The sequence below is a fragment of the Phocoena phocoena genome, chromosome 1, assembly GCF_963924675.1.
Source record: "Phocoena phocoena chromosome 1, mPhoPho1.1, whole genome shotgun sequence".
Lineage (NCBI taxonomy): Eukaryota > Metazoa > Chordata > Mammalia > Artiodactyla > Phocoenidae > Phocoena > Phocoena phocoena.
Genome location: NC_089219.1, coordinates 66,654,764 through 66,675,841, shown reverse-complemented (window position 1 = coordinate 66,675,841; position 21,078 = coordinate 66,654,764). Strand labels below are relative to the sequence as shown.

General features: G+C 40.2%; 1 long non-coding RNA gene across 1 annotated transcript in view; it reads right to left on the bottom strand.

Moving 5' to 3' along the window:
* Window positions 1-6,834: 6,834 nt before the first annotated feature.
* The window catches only part of LOC136130740 (uncharacterized), a 246,883-nt gene continuing 232,639 nt past the window's right edge, over window positions 6,835-21,078 (bottom strand). Inside the window, exon 2 of the long non-coding RNA XR_010656347.1 lies at window positions 6,835-8,385. This is a non-coding gene — a long non-coding RNA (uncharacterized lncRNA). The remainder of the gene's footprint in view (window positions 8,386-21,078) is intronic.

The window sequence follows — 21,078 nt, the reverse complement described above, 5'->3', positions numbered from 1 at the left end:
CTTATATCTTCCCGGGGAACCAATTACTACGTTGAAAACCATGATAATACCAGATCTTTCATCAATAACAGATGTGATTTGTAAAGTAAAAATCAATCTGTTTTGACTGATGGTGCCTCATAGCAATAAGGGAGATTTCATCTGAATAATCGTCAGAAAACTCTATGATTAATCTGTTGAGTAAACTAGAAATTCAGTGAGTAATGAGTCTTATCGGGTCATTTTCTGGCTTTATAATCTTGGGAAATTGCGACCTTCACATTCCTACCTCAAAAGGACAAGCTAATTTCCTAAACATATGTCCCTGAGCAGGGAGATATATAGGGCGCATCTCTGCAGACACCTGAGCCAACTGATGGACTGACGGGTATGTCTTCTCATACTCGGCCTCCCAGCACGTTTGAAGCACGGATTTGGAAAGATAACTCCTCACATCCTCCAGGCAGCACCTTGCTTAAAGATGAGATTCAGAAGGTTTGGTTGCTGTTGCTGTCAAATAACTATAATATGTAATGTATATATATATATATATATATATATATATATATATATATATATAATCAGCTAGGATTCTTGTGGTTGCAGGTGACCAAAACATAATTGAAACATGCAGACATGAAAGAGAGCGATTTACTGGCTTCTACAGTCAAACCACAGAGGTGGGTAGGCTGACTTCAAGAATGGCTGGTCTCAGCACTAGAGTACGGTCCAGGCCCTTGCTTGAGCTCTGCAACTGGTTTCTGCTTCTCTCAACGTCTTGGTCTCATTCTCTCCAGGGAACACAGCCACTGACACCCAGAGAATCAAATCTCCACAGCTCTACCACTAAAAAGAAAAGAGGGCCTTTCTCACAGCATTACACAGAAAAACAATAAACTCTGGGAAGGGTTCGGAATGGCTCATCTCGGGCCATATGTCCACCCCGTGACCCATCACGAGATTGGTCAATCACTGGCCTGAATCTTCTGCTCACCCCTGTAGTCAGAAGGGAAGGGATTGTTTCTGTAATAAAGGGACAGTGGCGAGCAATAAAAGGCACTATATATACTTAACCAGATAATTATATTTATTAACCATTTTATGATATAATATAGTGTATATGTATATAGTCTCTGTATGTTTGTATTTGAGAAAGTGTAAATTGTCCTGTGAGCATGAGTGCATGTATATATTGCATGCATGTATGTGCATACGGATCTATTTTCTGTATATTTTACATAGTGGTTCATGACTATGGATGGATACATACATTGTACAAATGCATTACTGTTTTGCAAGTAAGAGTGTAGTTTTTCCTTTTCCAGGGATCCCATTCACATCCCCAGATCATAATTACCCAGTGAATGTATCCTCTACCTTCTATCCCCTAGAGTAAATTGCATTCCAGGCAGATTGCCCTACTGACTGCCCCCACAGGTGTCTGATTTCTTTCTCTGGAAAGTCAGAGGATCACGCAGGCCTATGGCGGTGCCTCAGGCGCCCCTTGAACATGGGGTGCCACGTCCTTGTCAGCGGTACACAAAATGAAGCATTATTAGAAGTGACCGTGTATACGGTTTTCGTGGCATCAGGATCAAGGTAAGAGCACTCCAAGACCGGGTAACCAACCAAACAATATGGGGAACTGGAAGATAAAAACTAAGGGTAATGGAACCAGAGAGAGGTGAAAAATGAGTCAACAGAGTGTGAGGCAGTGGTGATTCCTAGTGCAGACGTTAGTTGACTATGGCTAAGTGTAGCGCTCTTGGCCTACTTGGGAGTGGTAGGAGCCGAAGGAAAATGGCCAGCGCAAAAGTTTCGCTCTTCTCTTCAACTCTACTTTCCCTTCTCTCTCAGTCCCATCAAATCCTTACGCTATGCACATGGCTCACCTCTCCCACAAAAGCTTTCTGGAATTATCACCCACAGCAGTGTCCGTCCCTCTCATTTGGCAGTGGAGCTTAGACTGCCTTGAGATCTGGCCACTGTTTGGGAGCTGCTCTTTCACAACCAGATTGAGAAACATAATCTTGTCTCCACTCAATAAGTACACTCCCTCACGCTTAGGAAAAAGATAAATTATCTTCAAAATGACGAAACCAATATGCCCATGCCAAGGAAGTAATCTTTGCTATATTTTAATTCAGTTGTTTCCTTTCCTATAACAAGACAATAGTTGAAAGTTATTTTGCTTTACGATTACACAAATGGAATGTTCAGATTTTAGTTAACAATTAAATTAATCAGTTTTAATATTTTGGAACATATATTTGCATATAATTGCTCTCAATATACTTATGTAAAATCCAAAGTCTGTATTCCCAAATACAGAAAACCTATTCATGTCAGCTTTCGTTACATGTGTACGTTTATTTGAATGTGTGGAGTGTGTGCTTTTACTTCCAAGAAAGTCAGCTCTGTTTCTTAATTGTCGCTATAACTACAATTCGGGAAATGCTATTGCAACATCAATGTGTTATGCACGTCTTTAATTAGGCTAGTGCGGCCTGTCTGTCACAGCAACTGATCCTAAGTATTCTTATTTAGTCTACTTGAAGCTTTAAAATGTTCTCTTTTTATAAGAGACATATTTCAGCCTCATTAAATTGTTAAGCAAACCAATATAAGCCCTACAACTTGATTGCTGTGTTCTAGAAATCCTGTGCTTCTTCACTTAGCACATCTTTAGCACCATCTGAAAGAGCACTCTGCCCCAAGTACCTGAAATCCTCTGCAGCTCTAATATGTTAGGGCTCTCTTATCAGATGGAGACACCTGCCACCCCCCTGATCACCAGGAAGATCTGGCTGTGGCATCCTATGGAACTCCAGAGCTTGATTCTCTTATCTAGTAGTTAATGCAAACAAGTTGCAGGTTGCTTGCTCTGAGCAATGTCTCACACCAGGTCACCACAAAAGAGATAACACAATGACTGATTCCACGGTTTGGAAATTACAGATAGAATCTAGCCTAAAGTTCATTTCCTTCTCTTTCCTCAAAATCCGACATGATCTCAACCGGGAGAAACAATCATTACCTGGAACCGAGCCCTGCGGTACTTTGGTCTTTTATACCTTTTTTCTGCCACAATTAATTTAAAATGAATCGTTAAAACTTGCATTAAGGAGAAAGCAGAGTTTTGTGGGTTTTTTTGAAACACATATAGATGTTATATGCTTTTTACCATGTCCGAGGTCAAAGGATAATACACTAACTGCCATAAAGCTATAGGGGGATTCTCTCAAATTCAGTCCTGTTAAAATGCAAGGCTGCATTATTAACCAGTAGTGACATGAGAGGGCAAGTATGAACAGCTAGCAGGTCAGGGATTAAAGCAGGGGTGGGACACAGGGGAAGTATAGGACCTATTGCAAAATCTAAATCTTTCCCGGTCCCAGCTTCAGCATGGCGCTACCTCCTGGTGGCGGTCAGCTCAAACGTTAAGTACTGATGAGGAATTCTGGGTTCTGTGGCCAGCAGGGACTTTCAGCATTTCAGCACTCACCGAGTTAGTTGGCACTCATTTTGTTTCCCTGCTTCTCAAGACTTCTCCCCCAAATATAAGAACTTTAGTCTATACTGGTTAGGAAAGGGAAGGGGGACAGGGCAAAAAATGGGAGCCAATCACCAACTTTATATTATATTATATATAATATATATTATATTTAGACTGTCATTATTGTGGTGGGATGCGTATTTTATTTCTTTCAATTTAACTCTTCTAGATTAGTCCTCATAGTTTTCACTGCATATTCCTTTTTATGGATCTGGACCAGAAAAAAAATACTCCAACCATATGAAATGTAACTAAGTCCATCTATTTATCTCTCCTGTGTTCTTTGTACATTTACTTCTTGTACTTCCTTTGGGAGCAGACCATTCAAAAACTAGGTGAATTGATAAAATGAAGCCGAGCTTGAACTGGGTATACTTTACTATATGGGAGGCCTTCACGACAGACTATCAGATTCATGAGACTGCTTATACTTCCGCTTGTGCCAAGCCAAAGGGACCGGAACTCATCTCATCTTTGTTTTTTTATTTTATTATTTTTTTAATTTTTTTTATTTTTCACTTACTATTTCTTTTTTTTTTTAACATCTTTATTGGAGTATAATTGCTTTACAATGGTGTGTTTTTAAAGATAACAAGAGAAGCAAATTTTGCTCCCAAGCAACTCAGCTCTCCAGTGTCCGCAAAATCTTCAACCTAATCCTGCCACTCCCACGCCCCATCTTTTTTTAGACAGTAGTGGAGAGACATTCTTTCTTGTAAACATTTCCGCTCATAAAATTTTTGTCTAGTGGCAGCAATGTCTGATCCAGCTAAAGCACTGGGCCATAAAACCATCATCAACAATGATCATGTTTGCAGATGCTCTAAGTCTGGAAGTCATTGCTGGCATGTCTATGTGTTTAAAAAAATTCTTGGACTTCTGGTGGTTTCTAGAAAGCATGCGCTTTCTTCTGAGAAATTTCTGAAAAACCCTCAAGGACCAAGATTTTCAAATAAATAGATTATCTTGGTTACTACTTGACTCGGCTCAGCCATAGCTATTGACCCTTCTCTGGATTAGAATAGAGTGAATAGGCACACAGGAGTGTGTAGTTATCTTTGAAGCAAAATTTGAGGGCCACTATTATAGCTATTTGCCCCAGAACATCAAACCCACCACTTATCATTTTTGCTATATTACTTTGGCTCTTGAAGATTTTTCGTTCTGAGTCTAATAGTCTAATACAATCATCTCTGGCAAGGCCTGCGCTTGAAGCCATTATTTGGTGAGGACTAATGTACAGAGAATTTGGGCTAAGAGTAGAGCACAGGCATGGGGGTGGGAAGGGTAGAATTTTGAGAAGGAAAAATGAAATCAACAAGGGTCACCAGAATTTGTTTTCCTCCCAATTTAGCCTAGAACTATCTGAGTTTGGAGGAAAATCTGTCATTCTTTTGGAGTGTTATACATTTTTTTTCAACTTCCATGCAAAATTTTCTGCTTATTACCTGTACTAATGTCACAGCCTGGGGCCTCCCTTTCTATCATGCATAGACTAGAGGAATAAGTTAGCTGTATATCTGCTAGTTTTTACATGAAATGAAATTGCCTATTTCAAATATTTTTAGTTTATTTTAGATAGGTTACTATCCCATTGCTTTTTTTAGTTAAATATTTCTTGCTGTTAAAGTAGATGAAAACGCTTTGTGTGATTCCAGTCAATAAATATCCTACATGGGCTCAGAATGTATTTTTAATCTTTTATTATAAAATAGACAGAGAAAAGTGCATACAACATGAATGCATATTTAATAAATATTCAGAATGTGAACCCCCATGTAACTTCCAGCTGGATCAAGAGATAGAATGTTGCTGATATCTCAGAAACTCACACTAATCACAAACCACACATTTCTCTCAGAGGTAACTGCTCTTCTCACTTACGTGATATCTAATTCCCTTGCTCTTTTTTTTTTTCCTTTTTAGTTCTACCTCCTATACATTTCCCTAAACAACATCGTTTAGTTTTGTCTCTTCCTGTGATCTATAAATGGAATCACACTGTTTGTATTCTCTCATTTTTTGCATCTTTTGCTCAAAATTATGTTTGTCTAAGATTCATACGTATTATCACATATGGCTGCCATTTCCTCGTTTCCAACGATGTGTGGTATTCCAGTGTATGTAGCACAATTTTAACCATTCTCCTACTGAGAGACATGTGGCTGCTTCCAGGTTCTAGCTGTTATGAATAATGCTGCTGCACACGTCATCCACGCCTCCCACTGCATGTGCTCATGCATGTCTCTAGTGAATATACGGATGACTGGAAATGCTGGGACATAGGGTACGCAGATCTTCAGCTTTAATCGATAATGGGAAGCTGTTTTTTCCAAAGCGCTTGTTCCCCCCGCTAATATATGAGTTTCTATTGTTCCACATCATCACCGACACTTGGTATTGTTGGTTTCTTGACGTTTTGCCAATCTGACATTTAGTGTACATGTACCTCCTTGTGCTGTTTTCTTCCTTCTCATTGTGGTTTTAATTTGCAAAACTCTGATTTCTAACGAGATTGGGAACTCCTTCATATGTTTACTTCCTGAATCCAGATCCTTTGAAGTCTGGCACTCTAGACTTTGGTATTTTGGTGTTGTTCACACTGAGCATTTCATGTCATAACTGGTAAGTACTGGGACAGCAAAAGAAACTCATTCATTGAACATCAATTTGGAACTGGGCACCTCATGCACTTTGTCCTATTTAATCCTCGTAATAACTTGCTAGTTGACCTTGTTTTTGTAAGTGTGAAAACTGGCACTCAAAATCATGCCTGTGTGCCTCTGTAGTCTAAAAACTCTTTCCAGTAATCATGTTCCCTCTCAAGAAATTACCTCCACATGATCAAAATAATGATCAATATCCTGTAGTAAAGTCATTGTATTAAAAATTATACCAGGGGATTCCCTGGTGGCGCAGTGGTTGAGAGTCCGCCTGCTGATACAGGGGACACGGGTTCGTGCCCCGGTCCGGGAAGATCCCGCATGCCGCGGTGTGGCTGGGCCCGTGAGCCACGGCCGCTGAGCCTGCGCGTCCGGAGCCTGTGCTCCGCGACAGGAGAGGCCAAAACAGTGGGAGGCCCGCGTACCGCAAAAAAAAAAAAAAAAATTATACCAAAAGAATTTCAAAGGTGGCTGGTTAATATGTCTAATTTAATAACTGCAGCCCTAGCTCAGTTTTCCCCTAACACTCCAAAATCCAGCCTATTAACATTTAAACAAATGAAAGGCTCTTTTTGGTGGGATTTCCCTCATGAAAGTAATTCGTGAGACAATTCAGTCACATGTTTCATTTTCTACCCATGACAGGCACTTGTGAAATGATTAACACAATCCAGTAGAGTTACAGGATATTAAAGGACAGCCAGAAATAAAAGTAGCAAAAGACAAGAGTGAAACAAACTATTCTCTAAGAGATACATTTTTATATAGGTAATCAATTTATTAGGACACTCAACAAATTCAAGCAGTAGACACTTTGAAAAAAATTAATTCAAAGCCAATTAAAGGATATACATCAAGGCTCCTAAAAATTTATGTTATTAATGGTGCCTTGTTTTTTTTTAACTATAAAGGTCTAATAAAAAGCTTGTAAATCCTGCAGATATAGAAACAATTTTCAAAGAATCAAACTAACCAGAAGCAATGACTCAGGCGTGAAATTGCCTGCAAAAGGGTCTGGACCAAGCCAGTTTTCAACATCCCTCCCTGATGCTAAGAATAACTCTTGGGATGGGAGTAGCATTCTGTGGGTAACTCTCCTCTCTCCTATCTTTGCAAAAATGACCTTTCAACGGGACCTGATCCAAAACTCTTCCCAGTGATGTAGACACACTAATGACTTGTACCTTTGTCACCAACAACTTCCAACAGGCTTGGACTTGGCATCGATGAATATTAACCTCACATTCATCCCACTCCATTGAAACAAATGGTGAAAACAATTTTATTAATCACTTCTATACACTTCATACATTTTGTGAGGTCCATTTTATTTCTACTTCGCTCCATGACACAAATCCTTGCTTGCAAAAGTGCTGGCACAGTGTATACTTTCTACTTGTCAATATACCTCCATCCTCTTCTGTACCATCAATTGGCTACAAAGATTTAGAGGTTCAGTGATTATAGGATTTGAATGATTTTAACCCCTTTAAATTTGGAAACTCTTTAAACCCCATTTTCTCTGCAGCCACTGAGAATTTTTTAATCAGCTTGGCCTTTTCTAGCTCCAGGTCTAAGGATTACAGAGTTTTAAAGAGTATAAATGCTTCTCTGCAGTTCTACAAAGAGCCGTCCCCAACCAGTTGACCTCCAAGAAATAAAGCCAGCCAGTTCTCCAGCTGGTCACTGCTGATCAGAGTTTCTAAATGGAAAGATATGTATGTTATGCTACAAACCACCAGGAAAACATGTAATTGCTTCCTCAACTCCACATGAAGCCAGTGAATCAGAAGATTTGATGTAGGAGGGGCAGCAGACTTTAGACATGTGTCAGTAAATGTCTAAGAAGGAGAAAACAGAAAATGTAAGGGACCCAAAGAAGCTCACTGGGGCAGAGAGTAATGAGTTCATTGATTGCAAGCCACCTTGCTCCTAAAGAAAAGCTGTTACCATGGATACCCTCAAACCCTATGTAACCTTCTGAGGTCTTACCTCTTGCGTCCTCACATTTATGTATCCATAGTGAGTTCGAAGGGGCCGCCTGTATGTATAGGAGAATGGTATCCATTTTGCACCAGGTTGTCCGAAGCAGTTTAGTAGCAATGGAAAATTCACTTCATTCACAAGGCGCACAACCAGCAGGAAGAGGAACGCTGCTATGAAGCTCACTGCAATCACAGACTTTCTCTACAAAACAGTCAAAAAGAAAAGAAGAATGAATGACTTTCAGTCAAAAGCAGTCTCTGAGAGGTGCTTCCTCTCCCTTTCTCTTTCAAAGGGATCAAAGGACTTTGTCATTTAGGATATTTCACTTGGAGACAGAAAATAATCATTTGGTGACCAGGCTGCCCTAGTGTGCTGAGCCTCTGAGAACAAACAGCAGATTTCTTGGATTACCTTTCCATCCCATTCCAATCCCTTCTTACCTTCCTACCTTCCTTGGTGACTCCCATGCAGTTTTCAAAACCCAAGTCAGACATTCCCAGCTACAGGAAGCCTTTCCTAACTGCTCAATTCCCTCCCCACCATTATCCCCTCAGCCCCAACCTATCTACCCTAATAGAGGTAAGAAGTCCCGCCACTCCAATACTTTGAAGGCACTTCTACTGTTGTGCATTTTTCATGGTATAATTCCTTATGTGACTTTTCCTGCATGTAATTTTGAGTTCCTGGAGAACTGGGGCGTACTGTGCCATACTGCTCTGTGTATCCTAGGTCCTCAACACAGTACCTTACATACTGTAGGCACCCAACAAACACCTGAGTGAATGAATAAATGGATTTTTCACATTCTCATAGACCCAGTCTCCTTACAAATCATATTCCGCTTCTTTACCTAGCACCCTCTACAGGAAGGAAACTTAGTGCTATACGATACGCAAAGGATTCAAAAAGCTAACAAGAGTAGGAAAAAAAATCCACGTCAAGCAGCATTACAACATCCCCTAAACATGTTGTCATCAAACCAGAGTAGGAGCAACTGCATCTGACTGCCATGGGAAAGGAGAGATGTATTTGAGACTGAGCTTGATAAAATTCATGCATTTTAATCAATAGAGATGTGTGATCAGAGCTTTCTAGGAAGAGGAAACAGAGTAAGGAGGCAAGAAAACATGACGTTATTCATAGCCACATAGCACTTTGTTTTACTGGGACACAGAAGAAGAAAAAGCTGAAAATACAAACGATGACTTTATGGACTGTCTCAGATACCAAGCTGAGAAGTCTCTACTGAATTTGTTAGTTGATGGAAAGCAGAAGGAGATGTTTGTTTAATTTTTGAAATGTGAATGTTTTAAGTTACAATCAAACGCCAGTGTGTAAGGTGCTCTGGAGCAGGGAGAAACCAAAGATAGGCAGCAACTAGTTAGGACAGCATTCCAATTGGCTAGCAGGGATGGAAATGAGAGCAGTGGCAGGGAGTGTAAAAAGGTGAGAAAAGACATGAGAAACTCAATTTAGGTGGAAGACAGAGAACTTGGCTACAGAAAATAATCTGATTGGATAGAAGTGGCAGATAGAAAATTCAGAGATGCCTGAGATTTTGAGTCCAGGTAACTTCAATAATACTGATCATATCAGGAGAAACCAGGGTGGTTAGGGCAGAATTGATTTAAGAGAGTAAGAAGACGAAGCCGTTGGCTTTCTAAGTCCTACTTTTCAAGGACTGATGGATCATCGGGACGGAGCCATCAAGGGGTCAGGCAGAAAGTCAAGTCTAGAGCAAGAAGAAAGAGCAGAGCTGAGGGCAGATGTCAGGAACAACTCAGCCTTGTCTCCAGGGTGAAGATGTAACCGAAAGCGGGGGTCCGGCTGCTTGCTGCTCAAAAGCCAGTACTAAAGAGGCAAGGTTGATGGAAAGGAAAGTTTGCTTTATTTTGGGTGCCAGCACCGCGGGGGAGGGTGGACGCCTGCCCAAAGGTTGAGTGGCCCCCGCACTGACAACCAGTGGTCAAGAGCTTTTAAAGATGGGGGGGGGGGTTGTCTATCAGCTCTGTCATCTTGAAATTAGTCATGTGGCGGTCTGATCAGCATCATCTTGATTGTGTTAGGGACAGTTAGTCTGAAGTTCCAGGGTCGGTTGGTTCCTATTTCTTTGAAGCCAATTCTCATAATTGTGGCAGCTTATGTCATGGCTACAGTCTTGTCATCACGTAGTTAACTTCTTCCACCTGGTGGGGATTTCAGTATCTATGAGACAGCTCAGAGGATATGGCTCAGAATGTTATCTATAGCCCTTAAGGAGGAGCTAAAGGTCCTCAACTAGGCTGACTGACTAAACTATTATTATTTAGTCTTGCTGGACTGTTTTCCTTTGCTTCTGCATTTTCTCACTTCTCTGATTAAACTTATTCTCTGGCTAAAGTTTTTCCACAGACAAAAGGCAGGCGGAGGACATGGGTTGGGGGAGGGGACCACAGGGTCCCACTCCATTTCAAAGACACAGTGAAGTATTCCTTCCTGAAGTTGGGCTTCGCCCCTGATTCTTCTTCAAACTTAAGGGGAACTAAGTAACTTTCTGGGAATGGGTGCTGTTGTGTTTTTAGCTCGCCACTTCCTGGTGGAATTGGCTTCCTTTTACTCGTCACAGAATGTCCCAAAGGAGAAAAGAAACCCAAAGGTGGCCCCTGTATCCTCCCCGGTCAGAGTCTCCGTCAGGGCAGCAGAGCAAGGCCACAAAGTCAGACACACCTAAAAGAAGTCTTTGCTCTTGTTCAGCTCCTGTGATGTGTAAAAGCCCATCCATCCCCCTGTCCAGCCAGCCCAATCTTCCAATCACCTGAAAGTCCCTTGAGTTCTGCCTCCTCAAAACCCCTCATCTCACCAGTAACTACCACAGCCTTACCTCATTTAACTTTCTAATCATGAAAACCTGTTTTAATTTGCTCCTCTGTGGAATCACTATGTCCACGACATCGCAATGTGTCAAGGTAACAGCTTAAATGAGGTGACGGATCTTACAAGTTGAAAGGGACATAGACCAGAACAGATGGCTAAATAAAAGCAAAAGGGCCAGTCACCCATTAAGTAAACTGGTAAGAACTTTTTTTACGGGTAGATTGTTGCAAAACAGCAGCTTGCTTTGAAGGAGACCCAGATGGGATTTGTGCCTTTGTCTATTCCAGAGCCCAGCATGGCTCTCTGCTTCTCTCAGCTGCCGCATTGCATTGCACGGCTGAGGGTCTGCGGACCAAAGCATGGAGGGCCTTTCTGAATTCACTGATCTCACATGGCAACACATACATAATGCATCCACGAGAGGAAAATAAATCAGCCCTTTTGACAGAAACTTCAAAATGGAATTAAATCACACTTGTAAAAGCCCGCTCCCCAGGCAATCCGTGTCTGCCTCCCATGTCCTGTCAAAGGGAACCAAGTAATGAGCAGAGAGCAGACGAGGGGAGCAAACAGGGAGTGGAAGCCAGACACCGACTCCTCTGTGCTGAGCCCGGATCACAGTCTGCAGTGGGCAGATGGGCTCTTTTCACAGCTCCGGCTTCCAGCCCCATTTCTGTTGCATTGTCTGAACCCGATTCTTTGCCTTTCTTTATATTTCCATATTCTTGTTTAACATGAACGCATTCCCATAGTGCTGATATAAAACCACCCTGAAATTTCACTAGAAGAGGTCTAATGTCAAGCACATTCTGGACACAAGGACAACGGGACTCAACATGAAGTACATTCTTCTAGTAGTCACTTCTGCCAGATCATGACTTTGAGCTTCAACAACTACAATGAAAACCACAGATGAGGCTACTCACAATCTACAGACACCAGAATGCAGTGAGAATGTGTGTGTCTCTGTGTAGGGATGTGGGAGTTGGGGAAGTAACAAAATACCAATATCCATGATATACGTGAATATATTCACTCCTTCAAGGTGCAACTGCTCATTGAGTCCACATTCTGTGTAGACTTGGCAAGGTGCTGAAAAACAGAAATAAAACCATAAAAGACAGACAGACAGACCATGCTTCCAAAGAGTCACAGTTCGGTGCACCTGGCAAGTAAACAGAAAATTATAATACCACATATCAAATGGGGTGATGGAGGTATGCACAGGGCACTGTGGCAGTCCAGAGGAAGACGGGGGAGAGCCGTGCCTGGGACAATTCAAAGAATGCTTGTCTGAGGAGGGGATGTTCAAATGCAGTTCTCAAGAACAAGAAGGAGTTAGGCAAGTGGAGATGGGAAAGCCATGCCAGGCGGAGGGAACAGCACAAAGACACAGGAGTTTTTGAAAGGCCTTAATTTGGTCAGAAACATGCAAGTTATTTGATAAGTAGTGGGAGATATGCTGGGAAGTGGACAAGGTTCAAATCATGACAAAAAATAATAAGCCAAATGCATTGTCAGATGCATTTATCTGTCCCATCTACCTTACATTAGGATAACGAAAGGATAAATACATCAAAATGCTGTTTTATAACTCTAAAATATTCTTCACTTTCCAATCAAATGTATCAATCACTTCATTTTATTCTGAACTGCCATTTAACGCACCACACCTTGTTTCCAGTTGTTTGAATTAAGTTTATCCCATCTGTTGCTTGTTCTTTTAACTGTTTTGAGTCTATCAACAGTCAGCAAATTAGACTCTACTTGTTTACACATGTGTTCTACGTCTAACGATTTGTTTATGGATGTGATCACTGCTGCCTTTATTGAGGTAATCAGAGCATCCCCTAGATTCAACAACCAACAATTAGGTAAGAGAAAGCAACAGTAAGTACTTGTCAAGTTTATAAAGCATAAGATTCAGTTCAACAAACTTTTCGTACTGCAGAAAACAGACATAAATTTAATAAGGCGTTGCCCTAAGATCAGACATGTGAACATTAAATGATATAATGGGTGGAAAAAGCAAAGCACAGTTTTAGGCACATAGTGAGCACTCAAAAATGGAAGGTGTCACGATTATGATATAACCACTAATTGTGAGATCCTTGGTGGACATCAGCCAGTGGTGAGCATTGGCCAGCCCGTGGGAACAACGATGAGAACTGAGAGATATCTTTTTCTTAAATATTCCAAGCAGCTGCAAACACTTGAACTATTCAGTACAACTCATCCACACAAGCTCTGAGAGAATGGCACTGTGCCCACATAGATCTGATGAATTGCTTTAGGGAAAGCTTTCTCCTCCTTTTGGGCAAGTCTGAAGGGGCCTTTAACAGCTGAGACATTTAGAATTTAATCCCCTCTGTGCTGCAAAAATATGCATCAAAAATGTGGCATTCCAGTTGCTCGCTCTTTAGAGTAGGATATCAGACTTTATAGCAGAAATACCTATTTCAAAATAAAACCCACAGAGAATTCATGATTTAGGGAGAAAACAATGCCGAGATTTGGACCTAGCAATTTTGCAACCTTTATTAACATTTTTATGTTTTTATTCTTTTTACCACAGACTTTAACCACAGAATAAATTCTTTAACTTTTAGGTTAGTCGGTTGCTAGATTTTTGGCTTCTTTTTCGTAAATGATAAACAACAGTACAAAGGCGTATTTTTCTACTTAAATCGTATTATTTAATGACTGAATTAGTTGCTTACATGGTAAAATGGTGCACTTTTGTCCATATGCTGTCATTTACTCAATAATAAATATGAAAGCACAGTGCCAACTGTATTATTTATACCGTTACTCAGTAACCTCACGCATTGATAGGACCCTACTCATCGCTTATTTGTGACCTGATCAAATATAATTTCTTTTCCCATATAAAAAGTTGTGCCACTGGCCAAGCTCCAAATCTGGTTCTCCCTGAATACAACAAAGCTTCATCCCATTTGCACAAGGATGAATTATCAAAGCTCAGAGTATATACATAAAACCCTTCATTTGTTTCACTTTATTTATTGAATCAACAAACTGGATCCTGCTTGCAAAACTATGGTGAACTCTGGGGGAAATCTCACTCATTTGTTGGGGGGATAAGAAAAGGAGGGTAAAAAAAGGTGGACAATTCTAGACTGGTGGAGTCCACACAGGAGCTTACCAAGGGCAGCCTTAGGCAGCATAGCTGGTAATAGAATCTTAGAGGCCATCAAGAAGAGTAGTGAGTGTCAAAAACAAGGTCAACATGGGAGAATGAGTGGCATTTCAGAATCCAGGAGGCTGATGAAGAAAATGTGATAGGTAAAAGCAATACATTTTGAGAGCAGGCTTTGAAGAAGGCAGAGGAAGTGAAGCTAGAGAGGCAGGAAGGGATCTGGTTATAGGAAGTTGTATATCATGCCAGAGTCTGGACTTCTCTGCAGAATACAAAGAAGGGGTCTAAGTGTGGGATAGAGAGGGTCAGATCTGATCAAGGAAAGCTCACTCTGGAGGTGGTGTAGTCAATGAATGGAGAGGCAGGAAAGACCTTTCAGGAAAGATAATGACAAAAGCCAACAATGGACTACTTCTTCAGATATCACTAATGGACACTGAATTCTCAATATGAAAACTGCAATTGTTACTTTCAGAGACTGGCTTTTCTTTTCCTAGTAGGGCCAGTGGGAATAAAGTCCAGATATAGCAGATACGGATGAATAATCATCATAGACTTAAGAGAAGACAATATTTAATGAGCGTTATTAGTTGGAGAAATATTTCTGTAATCCCTACTTTCCAGATGAAGAAATAGAGATATGAAGAGGTTGAGTAACTTGCCCAAGGTCACAGAGCAAGAAAATAGTAAAGACAGGTACTAAACTCAGATATTCTGACTCCAGAGTCTATGTTTTACTGTATGAATTAACTAAGTTGTTAATTGTTACTCATACCAACAGGAACACTCTTACAGGATTGGTTCAGAAATTTTAAAAACTGGTACTAGCCATTAGCAGATTTTGTAACACATTTTGTCAATAAGGAAAATACCTAATTCATATGGAAAATAAAGAGGCTGATCTGAAGCATAGCAATTATATTATTTCAAAATCAGTAATTTGTGGAAAAATTTAACTCTGGCTCTATTCCCAGTATTAAAAAAAAACAACTACAGGGTACCATTGATTAGCACTAAGGGAAAATAAAGCAATTATTCTTCCACTTCTGCTGGAGAATACTAGGTACCCTTTGTCAATTAATAGTATGGAGCCTTAATTCAGGCAGTTTACAGGAACCAACATGACAGAATGGGTATGTCTTTTTTTCTCAGCTCCACAATTCTATAATCCTTTTATTCAGTGAAGATGCAGCCAAACAGCAAAATGTTGATGGTTTCTTTAAATAAATACATGCATGAATATATAGATAAATAAAATTAAAATGAATTTTTTACAGTAGTAGAACATCTTCAATATGGTGATCTACTTTAAGAATTTGGAGCCATACTTGTATATTAATGCATATATGTGGAATCTAGAAAAATGGTACAGATGAACCAGTTTGCAAGGCAGAAATAGAGACACAGGTGTAGAGAACAAACGTATGGACACCAAGAGGGGAAAACGGGGGGTGGGAGGTGGTGGAGGTGGAGGGGATGAACTGGGAGATTGGGATTGACATGTATACACTGATGTGTATAAAACAGATAACTAATAAGAACCTTCTGTATAAGAAATAAATAAATTAAATTAAATTTAAAAAATAAAAAAGAATTCGGAGCCACATCACACATCACCTTCAGACAGTCCAGTTCAGACTGGGTACAGTCCAGTAAGAATTACAAATGCAATAAACAAAAGCCAAAGCAATAGAGTTCTCATGGGCACCCCCATTGTCATAAATTATTCTGTTCAAAACGCTAGTCCTAGAGAAAAATTACAGATGGCCAAAACTTCTTCAGGGATTTTTTTTCCCCCAAAGGAGACTCCTTATAGCTGCAAACACTAGAGAAGTTCAAGTTAATGTGAACATTCTGAGTGTCAGATGGCACGATAAGAGGTCACACTGAACTTTCTAACACATTTTAAAACCTAATGAAACATGTCAATGAGTTTTCAATATGCCTGCACATTTTCCTTCTTTTATTTGAGGAGGGAATTAGGTTTCCTGACCCATTTCGACTTTTAAACTGCTACAGTACCAAATGAAAAAAATCATGGCTACATTCACTGAGTTTGTCTATTTTGTAAAATTATATAAAACCAGTTTTATATCATTTTGCTTCTTCATCTTTATCGTATTGCTTCAGCATATATCCTTTCACATAGCAGAAAAAAAATGAAAGTTCTTCAGAACCACAAGATAGAGCTGAAGACAGATATTGAATATGAAAAATGAAGGACCCCGCAAGCAGTCTCTCAGTGTGGCTGTACAGATAGACACAGAGAAATTTAATCCAAAAGACTGGTTCTCATGATGAGAACCTCAGAGACTGGGGCAGATGAACCTGAAGTTATCTTTTCTCCTTTTTTCATTAAATCCTTGTACTTATGGGAAGAAATATGTTCCAGTCTACCTGTTGCCCTCTCCCTGTCTCCTGCCATTCTGTTGAGGGAAGAGAGGGGCTAACTAACCAGGGGCAATGAAGATAATTAGGTCATCAGACCAGGTGCTTTTGTTTTATTCTCATCCAACTTACAGTTTTCATTGGCCTTACTTGGTTTCTATGAACATCTGCTTGGCATCTTTTACTCTTAAAAAGATGAGTTTGTCTTTTAGAATCCAATTCTTACTTTGTGTTTAGGACACAGAAGTGGAGCATAAGGATAAATACTGGTGGTCGTAATGTCATTAGGGAGGGAGTCCTGCCCAGAAGCATCACGATAATGATGAGAATGACAGTGATGAGGACGATGACGATGACACCGAGTTTTCTTACCACGTCACATGAACCTATGTGACATTACACTATAAAACACTTACCTTTTAAGCAGTTTCAGGCCTACCACCTCACACGATTCTCCACATAGCCAGTGAAGTAAGAAGGGATGGTTGGACGCTTGAAAGCCTCATCTCCCATTTCTCCTTTCATGCCCTCCGTGTTTCCACCTGGACTTCTCACCATGCTCCAACGGCCCTTGGCTACCCAGTTCCTGTGACTTTGTCAAGGCTGCTCCGCACTGGTGCCCTGCTGTTTTCTACCATCCCCATCTCTACAAGTTCAAATATAACTCAGCTTAAATAGTGTAGCCGCCCTAAAGCCCTCTATTTCTCCCTGGCTTCCAGTTCATGGATAAGAGGAGGGTGGGGGTGGTGGGTAGTGAAAGAAGATAGAAGAAAAAGATAAAGAGGAGTGCAGAGGGAGGAAGGGAGAGAGGGAACAATTCCTCTATAATTTTCTTTATAAAAATTCCTTGAGGACGTGAACAAAGGCTGAGAAACATCTCTCATACAGACAGCTTCAAACACAGTGTCTTGAACTTAAAAGACATTCAGTAAATATTTGTGGAAGAAAGGAAACAATAAAGGGGAGAAAGAAGAAAGGATGGAGGGATTCAAAGTTATTCTCTCCTAAATATAAGCAGTAAATCATCCAAAAAGTTTCAGTTTAGGATCATTAGGAAAAATGTTTTTCTATGAGGGGAAAACCCACAAATTGTTCCTTTCTTTCTTCTTCTTAATTCACCTCACTTGGAGATTTCTGTGTAGATTTGATGTGAGTGTGGAGGGGAGGTCGGGGAGGAGGGTTAGGAGGGGGAATATAAAGTGAAATGGGAAGAATTTGAGTCTTTGTTAAACCGGACTTTTCGCTGAGCACTGCTTTGAAGTTCCTGATAGAACTCTCGGATCTGCTTAGAGCAACATCATTTATAAGGCACATCATGAAAAGACTTACAAGAATTCACATTTTTTAGAAAACCAACTCTTGTCTGAGGAGAACACTTAAAGCTAGAATTCCGCATCATGGAATGAAAAGTGCATAAAAGAAGGATTGCCTGTCCTTCTAATAAGGACAATGGCCCATTTTCTGAGAGAAGGAACTTGCAACTGTTTGCTGTGTGCTCAGCAAGTTATCAGGTATTGTGCCAGAAGCTTTATAGGGATGAAATTAGATTCTCACCAGCAGCCTATCTGTAGACTCGGTGTGGTCAAGTTACACTAAATGAGCCAATATAGGTATCCTTGGGCACATTGTTTAACCTGTTTGCGCTTCTGTTTTCTTACTTAAAATTGGAGAAAAAATCGTACCTGCCTAATATGATTGTTAAAGGTTTAAATGAGTTACTACATATGAAGGGCCTTACAGTACTGCCTGGAAAATGGAAAGTGCCCAGCACATGTTAGCTTTTACTGTTAGAGTATTTCATCAGATCTAAGACACCATCAATTGTCCATCACACCGTTACTCTAAATATGATAAGAAAGGAAAACAAGGTGGGGAGTCTAAGTTGTCTCTGCAAAAAGCTGACACCAAAATGCTATTCCCTTAAAGTCAGAATATTCTAAAAATAGAGCTGCCATCCAGAAAGGCACAGCAGGAAGAGAGAAAGGAAAAATAATCCCCCCTGAGAACTTGAACCACAGTCAGATACTCATGCAGGTTTTTGATACAAGTTCACACTACCAGTGTGATTCAAGGTAAAAGTCAGTAAATAATTCAATTTAAAGTGGTCTCCGGATGGTAGTATCCCCAGGTGACCATCTGAAACAACACAAATCCTATCTGGAAGAATTAAACTTCGTTGTAGGCAAATAGCAGCTGCAAGGTACTGTGTATAAGACACACCTCCTTCTCAGATATGTGAAAAAATAGAAAAACATTTTTAAATACATGAAATATGGTGGTATTACTGTAGTTGTCATGGTTAGCATTGTCATCATCATCATTCTAGGGCACAAAGAGAATCAGGAACGGAGCCTGGACTATTTTAAACACCTGTCCCTCACCCTAAAACCTAAAGGAAGTATAACCACAAATCCATGAAGAGAGGATGACAGAGTCCTGGAGTTTCCCAGGACATCGGAATTCACCAATGTAAAAACCCTCTGGGTTTTTTTTTCTTCTTGTCAAGACTGCACAAGTTAAAAAAAACAACAAACCCCCTTTCTTTGAACATAGTTAGACTACCCTTCACACACATTCACATGGACCCCATCTCCATGCAAGACATCAACTGCTGCACCTCCCAGCGCCTCTTTAAAGAATCCTCTTACAGGTCAAAGTTGAACCTTGGCTGAGGAGCGCATACATATTAAACAGTCTTTCGCTGAACACAAGTACAGTTTTGCCAGGGCACAGGTCTCATGATGATAATAAGTAGTATTGTGCCAAAAACACTTGAATTTCTAAGTAAGACAGTTTTCCTATTAATTCTGGATTTAACATTCGACTGTAATTTGAATTGCTCATGAAACATAAAGCATATTAGTTTATTACTTATAGTCTCCTGTGCTAAAATAGCAAAGGCAGAAAGATCTCCCCTGTTACGCACAAGGTCTGCCATCAGTGAGGCTTTGATTTTTTTTTTTATCATAACCAGATCAGTCAGTGCCATATTTCCAATAGCCAACTAGCCACCGCTATTTGGATGTCTGAGGCAACTCAAATTCAATAGTAATAGTCCAAATCGAAACTAATGATATCCTCTACCCGCAACCCTCTCCTCCTCACCTCTATGTGTGCCTCTGAGTAGCTACCACTAGTTACTTTGGAGCCCCAATAATTAAAATCTCAACTTTGCTTAGTATGACATGGGGCATCTTAATTTTCTTTCTCCCTGTTCCTCATCTATAAAATCATAGAGTCATTATGAAAATTAAATAATGAAGTAACACATAAAGGACCAAGCTTAGGACCGAGCACATAGCAGGCAATCAATGATCATTGATTTCCTTCTCTTCTCCACATATTGGTTCCCCTGCACAAGCTATCCTTCCTTCATGGAATGTCTTCTTCTTTCCTTCCTCTGTCAGAAAACTGCTACTTATTCTTTAAGACCAAACCCAAAGATCATCTCTTCTGAAATGATCCTGACTCTCCACGAAGATTTTAGAGCACTTTTTTCTGAAGCATAATTCACAACACGTGATAATTATTTGATTACCAGTCAACCTTCATCATTCAACCAAATTCTGCAAACACATGGCATACCATGCCTCCACATTCTCTCCAGACAGACATTACTAATCAACCATAGTACCATTTCTCTCCAAGTGAGGATGCAAATTCAGAACACTTTCAACACAATGCTCCAGTCAGTAGTGATGCTAATAAATGCAACCTGATATATTTACCTCTGTGGCACAAAACAGTTAGCAACTAAAGGCCAGAGGCTATACCTTGATAAGTCTATAACCCATGTGACCACAGATAAGACTGTTATCCTCTCTAGGTCTCAATTTCCTCATCTGTATGATAGAATGTTTTTAGGACCCTAGCTGGCTCTCAAGTCTAATGACACTATAATCATGACCAGGAACCCTGATTGGTCGTAGCTGATGTCACTTCGAGGAAGGTTTGCAGCACAGCTCTGTACATAGCCCCCACTCTAGGTCCAGGCCCATTTTTTATCACAGAGTTACGCATGCCTTCAGACACTTGAAAATTGAACCTGGTGTCTACGTAATTGAAATAGAAATGGAATGAGAATTTGTGATCTCTCAACTTGTTAAGACAGCAGCTGACACTTACCAAAGCCTACCTGATTGCAGCAATTTTGCACCTGCTGAGAAAAAGTTTGCAGCAAAAGAGATCATTCCTTTTTAATCCTTGTCTGAAAAGAAGCTTCCATATACTTTCACCCAGTTATACAGAATAGGATCAGGTTCAGTCTTTCACATGCATATGGACACTGATGGCTTAACACCCCTAGTCAAACCACTTCCACTGGGCCCTGACACTCACAATAGGAATTTTAAATGTCCACTGAGTTATTTTGTTGAAAACCTGATATCAAAGCAAAGAGAGTCTGAACATTTTCAATTCTACGTATATTTATTAAAACAAGAAAAAAACACAAAGCTGTTCCTGTATCTTATATGTGACTGCATAAAGATGAG